This window comes from Artibeus jamaicensis, unplaced genomic scaffold (assembly GCF_021234435.1).
Source record: "Artibeus jamaicensis isolate MK-2021 breed Jamaican fruit bat unplaced genomic scaffold, CSHL_Jam_final contig_793, whole genome shotgun sequence".
In the NCBI taxonomy this organism is placed as follows: domain Eukaryota; kingdom Metazoa; phylum Chordata; class Mammalia; order Chiroptera; family Phyllostomidae; genus Artibeus; species Artibeus jamaicensis.
The window spans coordinates 1,689,358-1,700,226 of record NW_026521975.1 but is presented as its reverse complement, the minus strand read 5'-3'; positions in this window follow the sequence as shown (position 1 = coordinate 1,700,226).

The following is a 10,869-nucleotide window of genomic DNA, read 5'->3' as shown; positions in this document are numbered from 1 at the left end:
GGGTAAGGCTATCCTGAACTGACCTGGCAGGTTTCTAGGGCCTAGAGGAGCTTCAATTCACTGAGGAAATAAACAAAGTGTGATGGTGACTGAGATATCCCAGTAAGAAAGCAAAGTCTTCCTGGAGCAGTGTGGGTCCCAGTGTGAGGTCCCAGTGTGAGGATTCTAGGCACTGGGGGCCTTTTCACCCTCAGCACAAGAAACCTTCACTGGTAGGCAGCAGGGTCAGGAAACTGGGGAGTTGCTGTTGGAGGCTGCCAAGAGGAGGCTGTGGGACTTTGAAGACAGTGTAATCAATGAAGATGAAAAAGTTGAAAGATGAAAAAGATGAAAAAGTCCAGTTCCATTTATGCTGTTGCAAAAGACAGGAACTCCTTCTTTCTTTCTGTTGCATAGTATTCCATCATGTAAATATACCACAGTTTTTTTTTGATCCATTAATTTACTGATCAGATTCACAGATGAATGTAACCTGTATTTTTCTGAAGTGTGTTTGAGAAACTCCTGCCTCAAGATCATCATTTAAAGGATTCGACTTTCAAAGTTGTCTCAGAGCTAAGATGCTTATTCTGGTACAAGACAAAAATGTGGAGAGCCTGTCCAGAGTCAGAAGGTGTGGTGGCATCTTTCTAAAACATGACTAAAATTGTGTTTTATACTAAACTATGATATTATTCCCAATAGAAGTTACAGGAAGAAGAAAAAAGAAGGCTCTCCAATTTTTAGTAAAAATTATTGGGGAGAATTAAGATTTAAGATCCTAACAGGACTTGTTTTAGGAGACTTTAGCTAACATGATACTTATTTTATGCCAAAAAAAGATATTAATGTCCTTTTTCAAATTCAATCTTATTTATTTATTTTTTTTTACAAAGATTGCTTTCTTCTTCTCTGTAATCTGTTATCACTTTTTCATTTAGTGTGACTTCTAAAGCATAGATTACATGTTGGCTCACTATGTTAATGGTGGAAGAGAAGAAAAATAATCTAAACCAGGTTAACTTCAATGAACAAGTGTAAATTTTCTTTAAGTTATAGAGTAAAATTTGGTTTGATTTCTTTATTATTGTTTTTAACATGAAGAAAGTGAGTCCAGTTCTCATAAATATTAAAGAAAAATCTGCTTATTGAAATGATACGGACGTCAACTTTACAAAAATAACAAGGGTGACATCAGAAACATAAGAAGAATATTTACAAGGAAGGTATATTTGTTAGTTGGGATCTAAAATATATTTTTTCTTTTGTTTGTTTTTTAAATAGTGACAAGAAATATGCAGTACTGTGGAAGTTGTAGAAGAGAGTGTCAGTTTTACTTTAAAACGAGAATATAGTGTTTCTGTATGTTATATTTTTTCAATGAAAAATGTTAAGTAATTTTTTAGGGAAAAATCTACTTTCAGTTCCCCTCATCTTTACCAGTGATTCCAGGCACACATGAGGATACTTGGGACCATGGTCCAAGTTTAAGTCAAGGACAGAGTAGTCTGGATTCAGGACAGCCTTGTGGACCAAATTCAGTTGCCAGCCAGAGAGACTGCCTCAACAATATATGATCCAATCCTGCTTCTCACAGTGACTGAGGATTCTTTTTTAAATATTATGGTTGAGTATTGAATATTATAGATTTATATATTCAGTATATTTTAATCAATTTCAGTCATTCTGGAACTCAAAATGTCCTGGATCTGACCAATGGGTGCCCCTTAAATCACTGTTTTCTTTTGACATGACCTGGAAGTATCTGGGTACTTCTGTGCTTTCTGTAACAAGGATCACCTTCTTTATTTTCCACCCCACACCTGAAATCAGTCAAGTTTTGTTTAGTAGCATGATAGCAATGGTATTTTGAAACCACATCTTGACACTGATGGGATGAGATATGAATAACATGGTATCACCAATATCATACATTCATCAAAATGTTGAACTTAAATATGGCCAAGCATTTAGAACTTACTTTTAGTACACTGGAAATGCAAGGATCAGAGGAACAAGTAAAATGCCATGGTGATAAAGAAAGACATCTAGCTTGGTATTTTTAAAACAAGTTAGCATCATAAACAAGGTGAGGAGGACTGTTGTAGCTTTTAAGAGATTTAAGAGATATAACAAAAGCAATGTGGGGTCATTACTTGAATCTTATTTTGAAGAAAAGCTATAAAGTAATTCTGGAAACTGTTAAGAAAATTCTAATATTATTAGATGATATTAGTTAATTATTAATATTTTTCATTATTATTTTTGACATAATTGCATATGTTTCATATTCCTCCTTTTGCCCTCTTCTGCCCAGCCTCTGCTCCTCCTTCTCTCTGGACATCAGCACACTATTGTCTGTGTCCATGGGTTATACATATATGTACTTTGGCTAAATCCTTAACCTTCTTTTATCCAGTTCCCCCTCCACCCTCTCTTCTGACAGCTGTCAGTCTGTTCCAAGTATCCATGCCTCTGTTTCTATTTGTTCATCAGTTTATTTTGTTTGTTATACTTCACATATAAGTGAGATCATTTGGTATTTCTCTTTCTCTGACTGGTTTATTTCACTTAGCCTAATGATCTCCAGGTCCATCACTGGTGTTGTAAAAGATACGTGTGACAATGGTATTGTGATTGTTTACTTAAATATTTTTTGGTAATACAGGCTAAAGTGTTTAAAGGTAAGTATAATGATGTCTGTAGTTTATTTAAAATGTTTACAACAATAAAATCAAAATATATAAATACATGTAAACTAATATAGGTTATGTATATATGAAGCAATGTAGCAAACTTTTAACAATTTTTTGAAGATTTGTTGAATCCAGGTGATGAATACTTACTGTACTATTCTTTCTACTTTTCAAAATATGTTTAGAAGATTTCTGGTCAAGATAGAGGTGTAGGTAGACATGCTTCACCTCCTTGGACAACCACAGAAAGAATTACAACTGGATCTCAAAATAAATAACACCCAGAACCATCAGAAAATCAAGCTGTACAGAAGTCCAACAACCAAGGATTTAAAGAAGCCACATTCATCCAGACAGGTAGGAGAGGTGGAGGGGTGTAAACACAGACATACAGAGAGGTGCAGAGACACAGTGTGGTAAGAGTGGTGGCAGCAGCAGTGGCATGAGCAGTCTCACATTCATGTGTGGTGGATAAGACTTGGGAGGGATATTTTGAGAGCAAGCGATTCCAGCCTCAGTCTAGACCACACAGCCTACTGTTCCAGTGCTGGGAAGATAAATCCCCATAACTTCTGGCTGTAAAATTCAGTGGGAGTTGGGGCAGTGGAAGAAACTGCTGGGTTTTCATAAAACTCCACGTAAAGGGCCTGCACAGACTTAGAACATATGCAAACCCACCCACTTTGGGATTCAGCACCAGGGCAACAGCTGGAAGGGTACCAGTCACATACAGGGAGTGGGTGAAATGACTGGAAACAGGGCAAGTGCCAGGCAAACCTCTAGAAGCCAGGCAGCAGCATTATTTTCTCTCTGTGCCCTTCTGCCCACAGAGCCACAAAGTGGCAAAGCAGGTTACCCCACTGTGGCAATTACCTAAGGCTCTGCCCCACACAATTTACAGGTGCCTTTTCTACAAGAGGCCACACTACTAAGACCGGGAGTCAAAGCAGCTCTACCTAACACACAGAAACAAACACATGGAGGCTGCCAAATTGAAGAGACAAAGAAATATGACCCAAATGAAAGAATGGAAAAAAATCCCAGAAAAGGAACTAAACAAAATGACAACAAACTCACAACTATTAACAACTGAAACTAAAACCCCCCCAAAAAACCCACAAACAAAACAAACTAAGCAAACAACTATACTAGAAACAGAATCACAGAAATGGAGGTCACATGGAAGGTTATCAGTGGGAAGGGGGAGGGGGAGGGGAGAATGGTGAGGGAAGGGCACCGGGAGTAAGAAGTATAAATAGTAGGTACAAAATAGACAGGGAGATGTTAAGAACAGTATAGGAAATGCAGAAGAACTTATATGCATGACCCATGGACATGAACTAAGGGGGATTGCTGGAGGGAAGGGGATACTGGGCAGAGGGGGAAAAAGGGATAAAAATTGGGAGAACTATAATAGCATAATCAATAAAGTGTAATTTAAAATAATAAAAATAAAAATTTTTAAGGTTCTCTTTTATTATAAAATAAGATTTAGAAAAAGGGCACGAGGAACTCCCTGATTTTAGGAAACAGGAGGCTTCTTGCTCTTGAGAGCCTTATGGCCATGTTTCTTCCTGTGCAGGAGTGGTACTACTGTCCCCTAAGCTTCCAGTAATCTGAGTCTTCCTAATCCCTTCCTTTTCTGTCAGTCTTCCCATTCGACAAACACCACCTTTTTCATTTATATCTTCTAAATAGGTCATGAACCCCTCTCTTTGGCCCCTATCCTGGAGCACCCTGGCAGCCATCTCCTCCACGGTTGTCTTCCTCACATCCCCAGAATGATCTTTCTAAAGTGCAATTCTGGTCACACTGCTCTTTTAGGATGCCCCATTGCTTAGAGAATAAAGTCCAAACCCTCAGCATGGTGTGCGATGCAGCATGACCTGTGTCACAGTACCCTTGCTCCACACATAGGAACAACTCGTGTCCTCTCTATGATGCCTTTGACATCGTGAAATTCTCAAGTGCAGGAGTCCTCCTTCCCCAGGATGGTCCCTCCCCTACACTGCTACTTCACTGAGCCGCCAGTCCCCCATAATAGCACATGCACACTGCATCACTACATTTGCTCCTACTTGTGAGAGGTCTAGAGGGTAGTGATTGGAGCCAAAGTGCCTGAATATGAATCCCAACTCTGCTACCCTCACTCACTCCTTGTGTGAGCTAGAGAAAATGACTTAACCCTTTAGTGCCTAAAATTCTCATCTATAGAGTCAGGAAAACAAGAACAGAACCTCACTCACAAAGTGCTGAGACTGAAGTGAGTGTAAATGTTTAGAAATTGTGCCTGGCACATTTTAAGCACTCAATAAGTGTTATCCGTGAATATTACCTGAGCTGTTTTTATATTCTCACTAGGTGCTGAGTTCCTTAAAATAAGGGCCAGTTATTTATAGAAACTACCATGTGCCAAGGTGTTAAGTGCTTGTATTTCATTGAATGCTCACAAATGAAATAAATGCCAACATTTCCATCCTCCCTACCCAAGTCTTTCACTTCCTCCCACCCTTCCTGCCCTCTCTGCTCTTCCTTTTTGTCCTTCCTTCCTTCTGCACATATTTCAGTGCCAAGACTGGGAGAGCATCTCTATTTTACAGATGAGGAGACTGAGTTATAGAAGAGATAAGTTGTCTCTATGTGTGTGAAACCAGTTCAACAGAGTTTCCAGCACCTAACTCTGAAGATGATGTGTATGACGCTGTACTGTACCTTCTTCTTAGTATCATAGCATTTAGTGCTCATTAAGTAGTGTAAATGGGAGGGAGGTGGGGAGCACTGGGAGGTGGGTGGGCTGGGATGGAAGTAAAAGACAGAAAACTGTACTTGAACAATAATTAAATAAATTTTTTAAAAAGTGTTTGTAAAATGAATAAATGAATGAATGAATGTGAGTAAATTAAGTTAAAATGAGGAAAAGAAGGACATATGGATGGGGGTGTGATGAACTCAGGTTTGGACATTGATACAATGTGTTCTCAACATCCAGGCAAGTAGCCCGTCCAGGAGATGTTTGGGAAGTACAGGCTCAATGTCAAGCCATGAGCATGCAGAGCAAACAAAAGAGAATCTCGAGGACATTTGCACCAGTCCTTTGAAAGTCAGTCTTGCATTTTGCTGAGAATGCACATTAAACTGAGTGACCTGGGCCAAAATCTTAATTTTCTTCCCTTGTGGTGAATACTCAGTACTTTTGGGGGGGTTCCCACCTTGTCCTCCATAGTTACTCAAATATTACTCGATTTCCAGGATTATGTCCTGAATTTCCTCATGATTTTAGTTCTTCTGAGCAGGGATTTCAAATAATTAGCCATTAGAATTTCTCTTGTTACTTTTAGAGTTACATGTCTTTTTTTACTACTCTCTCTGGGATTTTCCAGTTTTAAATTCATTTTGGTGGTGCCTGGAGAAAGGCTAGTTTCTTCTGTTCTGGTAGTGGACAGAAGGCCAGTTCACTCCATCAGTGGAGCCTTCCTTGACCATCCTATTTGGCTTAGTCCCCTAACCCCAATCACTGTCATATTATTCTACGTTTAGCCATAATAGCATTCACTGTCTTAGAAATTATCTTAAACCATTAAATAGACTGCATGTTTCCAGTCCCAATAAGGATTTAAATTGTAGGAAGGCAGAGACTAGTGTATCCCATTCATAAGTGAGCTATGTGTTGAGGTGGCCGATATATATTTGTTGAGTAAATGAAATGAAGATGCAAGTGGCATGTAGAAAAAAAACAACACAAAAAAGAGGGGTGAAAGGAGGGAAGAGCCTGGATGTGGTTTCAGCATGCTGTACTTACTGCTACCAAAGCACTTTTTTGCAGTGCATTGTTTCCTACTTTAATAGAAAATAGAATAATTTCCTATCTTATCATTCTATTGTTTTCTGTACTATCCTGGATTCACTCTTGGCCTGTGGGTTCTGAAGATTTGGTAACCCTTGCTAACTTTTTCATTTCATTCATTCATTCATTCATTCATTCATTCATTCCCTGCATTTACTCACACAAAATCTACTGAGTGTGACTGTAGGGTAGGCATTATTTTGGGAGCTGGAGGCCCTTTGGTTGGATGACGAAGGAAGAAAAACCAGATGTTCTGAGACTCTTTTTTTTAAATAACATATTTTATTTATTTTTTCTGTAATTTTCTTTTTTTAATGCTTTTTAAAAATTTAATTATTTTTCAAGTACAGTTTTCTGTCTATTTCTCCCATCCCAGCCCATCCTGCCCCGTGCTCCCCACCTCCCTCTCCACCTCCCATTTCCACCCCCCTTAATTTTTGTCTTTGTGTCCTTCATACTTGTACCTCCAAATTCCTCCCCTTTTTTCCCTTTAAATTCCCTCCCCTCTCCCCTCTGGTCACTGTCCCCCTATTCTCTATTTCAGTGTCTTTGTTTTTATTCTGCTTGCTTGTTTGTTTTGTTGTTTAGCTTCCTGTTAAAGGTGAGATCATATGGTATTTGTCTTTCAGCACCTGGCTTATTTCACTCAGCATAACGCTTTCCAGTTCCATCTATGCTGTTGCAAAAGGTAGTAGCTCCTTTCCCTCTGCTGCATAGAATTCCATTGTGTATATGTACCACAATTTTTTTGATCCATTCATTTACTGACGGGCACCTAGGTTGCTTCCAACTCTTGGCTATTGTAAATTGTGCTGCTATGAACATTGTGGTGCATAGGTTCTTTGAAATTGATGTTTTAGGATTCTTAGGGTATAATCCTAGCAGTGGAATTGCTGGGTCAAAAGGCAGGTCGATTTTTATTTTCTGAGAAAATTCCATACTGTTTTCCATAATGGTTGTACCAGTCTGCGATCCCACCAACAGTGAACTAGGGTCCCCTTTTCCCCACAATCTCTCCAACATTTCTTGTTTGTTCCTTTGTTTATGATAGCCATCCTGACCGATGTAAAGTGGTATCTCATTGTGGTTTTAATTTGCATCTCTCTGACATCTAACAATATTGAGCATCTCTTCATGTGTCTCTGGATCCTCTGGGTGTCCTCCTTGGAGAAGTGTCTGTTCAAGTCCTTAGCCCATCTTTTAATTGGGTTATTTGTCTTCTTAGAGTGGAGTCGTGTAAGTTCTTTGTATATTTTGGAGATTAAACCTTTATTTGTGGTATCACTGGCAAATATATTTTTCCATACAGTTGGTTGTCTTGCTAATTTAATACTGTTTTCTTTAGCCATGCAGAAGCTGTTTATTTTGATGAGATCCCATTTGTTTATTCTTTCCTTTATGTTCCTTGCTCTAGGGGACATATCAGTAAAAATGTTGCTGGGTGAAATATCTGAGATTTTCTTGCCAATGTTCTCCTCTAGGACTTTAATGGTTTCATGGCTTATATTTAAGTCTTTTATCCACCTTGAATTTATTTTGGTGTATAGTGTAAATCAGTGCTCAAGTTTCTTTTTTTTTTGCACATAGCTGTCCAGTTCTCCCAACACCATTTGTTAAAGAGACTGTCTTTACTCTATTTTATGTTACCGCCCCCTTTGTTGAATATTAATTGACTGTAGAGAGTTGGATTTATTTCTGGGCTCTCTGTTCTGTTCCATTGGTCTATGTGCAACATCATACTCAATGGGCAAAAACTAAAAGCTTTTCCACTAAGATCAGGAACAAGACAAGGACGTCCACTCTCACCACTCCTATTCAATATAGTATTGGAAGTTTTGGCCACAGCTATCAAGCAAAAAAAAGAAATAAAAGGCATCCAAATCAGAAAAGAGGAAACAAAATTGTCACTGTTTGCAGATGACATGATAGCGTACATGGAAAATCCTATAGACTCTATCAAAAAACTGCTCGAACTAATTAATGAATTTGGCAAAACAGCAGGTTACAAAGTCAATATCCAGAAATCAAAGGCATTTTTGTATACCAACAATGAAACAGCAGAAACAGAAATCAAGGAAAAAATCCCATTCGATATAGCAAAAAGAAAAATAAAATATCTGGGAATAAACCTAACCAAGGAGGTAAAAGACCTGTATGCAGAAAACTACACAACACTGAAGAAAGAAATCAAGGAAGAAACAAACAAATGGAAACATATACCATGTTCATGGATTGGAAGAATTAACATCATCAAAATGTCCATACTACCCAAAGCAATTTACAGAAGCAATGCGATACCTATTAAAGTACCAATGGCATATTTCACAGACATAGAACAAACACTTCAAAAATTTATATGGAACCATAAACAACCTCGAATAGCAGCTGCCATTTTGAGAAAGAAGAACAAAGTAGGAGGGATCGCAATACCTGATATCAAACTGTATTACAAGGCCATTGTAATCAAAACAGCCTGGTACTAGCATAAGACTCTTGACTTAATAATTTTGCTCCATGATAAGTCTGCAGTACCAGAGAAACATTCCCCTTCTTTTTTGCCAGAAAGATTTTGTTTAGAAGCTGTGGGCTGCGGGACAGTGTGGGTTGACAGGATTAGAATTTTTTATTTGTTTAACCATTCTCAAAAACATTGCATATATCACACTGATCTTTTTTTAATGAGGCTTGTAGTTTATATTCCTTTGCATTATAAGGGGAGGAGTTCATGTGTTATAAAATTAAATATAGACAATAGTCTAAATTTAATTATGATGACATACTTTTCATTTTTCAGTGTGTTGGTAGTAAATATTTAATTTAAAAGTTATTTTTGTTTAAAATTTTTTTAGTTTAAAAAGATCTACCATGCTCAAGATATGTGAAATATTGAGAGAAAATTTTACTTCTCCCAAGAGAGCAACTGTTAGTATAAAACAATATTCTCACCTGTGAACAAGCTATAAGAATGTATCAGGAGCTTACTTCAAAGGTAAAATTTATGCCTAGTATTTATTTATTTATTTTTTAAATTTTATTTATTTTAATTTTTGTTCAAGTACAATTTTTTGTCTTTTATTCCCATCCCAGGCAATCCCCCCAGTGCTTTCTACCTCCCTCCCATTTACACCTGCGTTCGTTTTTGTTTGTGTGTTCTTTATACTTGTTCCTATAAACCCTTCCCTTTTCCCCTGAAATTCCCTCCCATCTCCCCTCTGGTCACTGTCAGTCTGTTTTCTATTTTAGTGTCTTTGGTTATATTTTGCTTGCCTGTTTGTTTTGTTGTTTAGGTTCCTGTTAAAGGTGAGATCATATGGTGTTTGTCATTTACCACCTGGTTTATTTCACTCAGCATAATGCTTTCTAGTTCCATCCATGCTGTTGCAAAGGGTAGGAGCTCCCTCTTCCTTTCTGCTGCATAGTATTCCATTGTGTAAATGTACCATAGTTCTTTGATCCATTCATTTACTGATGGGCACCTACGTTGCTTCCAACACTTGGCTATTGTAATTTGTGCTGCTATGAATATTGGGTACATAGGTTCTTTTGGACTGGTGTTTCAGGGTCCTTAGGATATAATCCTAGCAGTGGAATTGCTGGGTCAAAAGGCAGATCCATTCCTAGTTTTCTGAAAAAATTTCACACTGTTTCCCATAATGGTTGTACCAGTCTGCAATCCCACCAACAGTAAACTAGGGTCCCCTTTTCTACACAACCTCTCCAAACACTTGTTGTTAGTTGCTTTGTTTATGATGGTCATTCTGACCGATGTAAAGTTGAATCTCATTGTGGTTTTAATTTGCATCTCTCTGATAGCTAGTGATATTAAGCATCTTTTCATGTGTCTCTGGATCCTCTGTATGTCCTCCTTGGAGAAGTGTCTGTTCATGTCTTCTCCCATTTTTTAATTGGGTTGCTTGTCTTCTTAGAGTGCAGTTGTGTAAGTTCTTTGTAGATTTTGGAGATTAAACCCTTATCTCAGGTATCATTGGCAAATATGTTTTCCCATACAGTTGGTTCTCTTTTTATTTTAATACAGTTTTCTTTAGCTATGCAGAAGCTGTTTATTTTGATGAGATTCCATTTGTTTATTCTTTCCTTTATGTCCCTTGCTCTAGGGGACATATCAGTAAAAATGTTACTGCATGAAATACCTGAGGCTTTCCTGCCTATATTCTCCTCTAGGAGACTTTAATGATGTCATGGCTTATATTAAAGTCTTTTATCCACCTTGAATTTATTTTGGTGTATGGTGTAAGTTGGTGCTTGAAAATTTTTGCACGTAAATGTTCTCCCAACACCATTTCTTGAAGAGGTTATTTATACACCATTTTATGCTACAGCCCCCTTTGT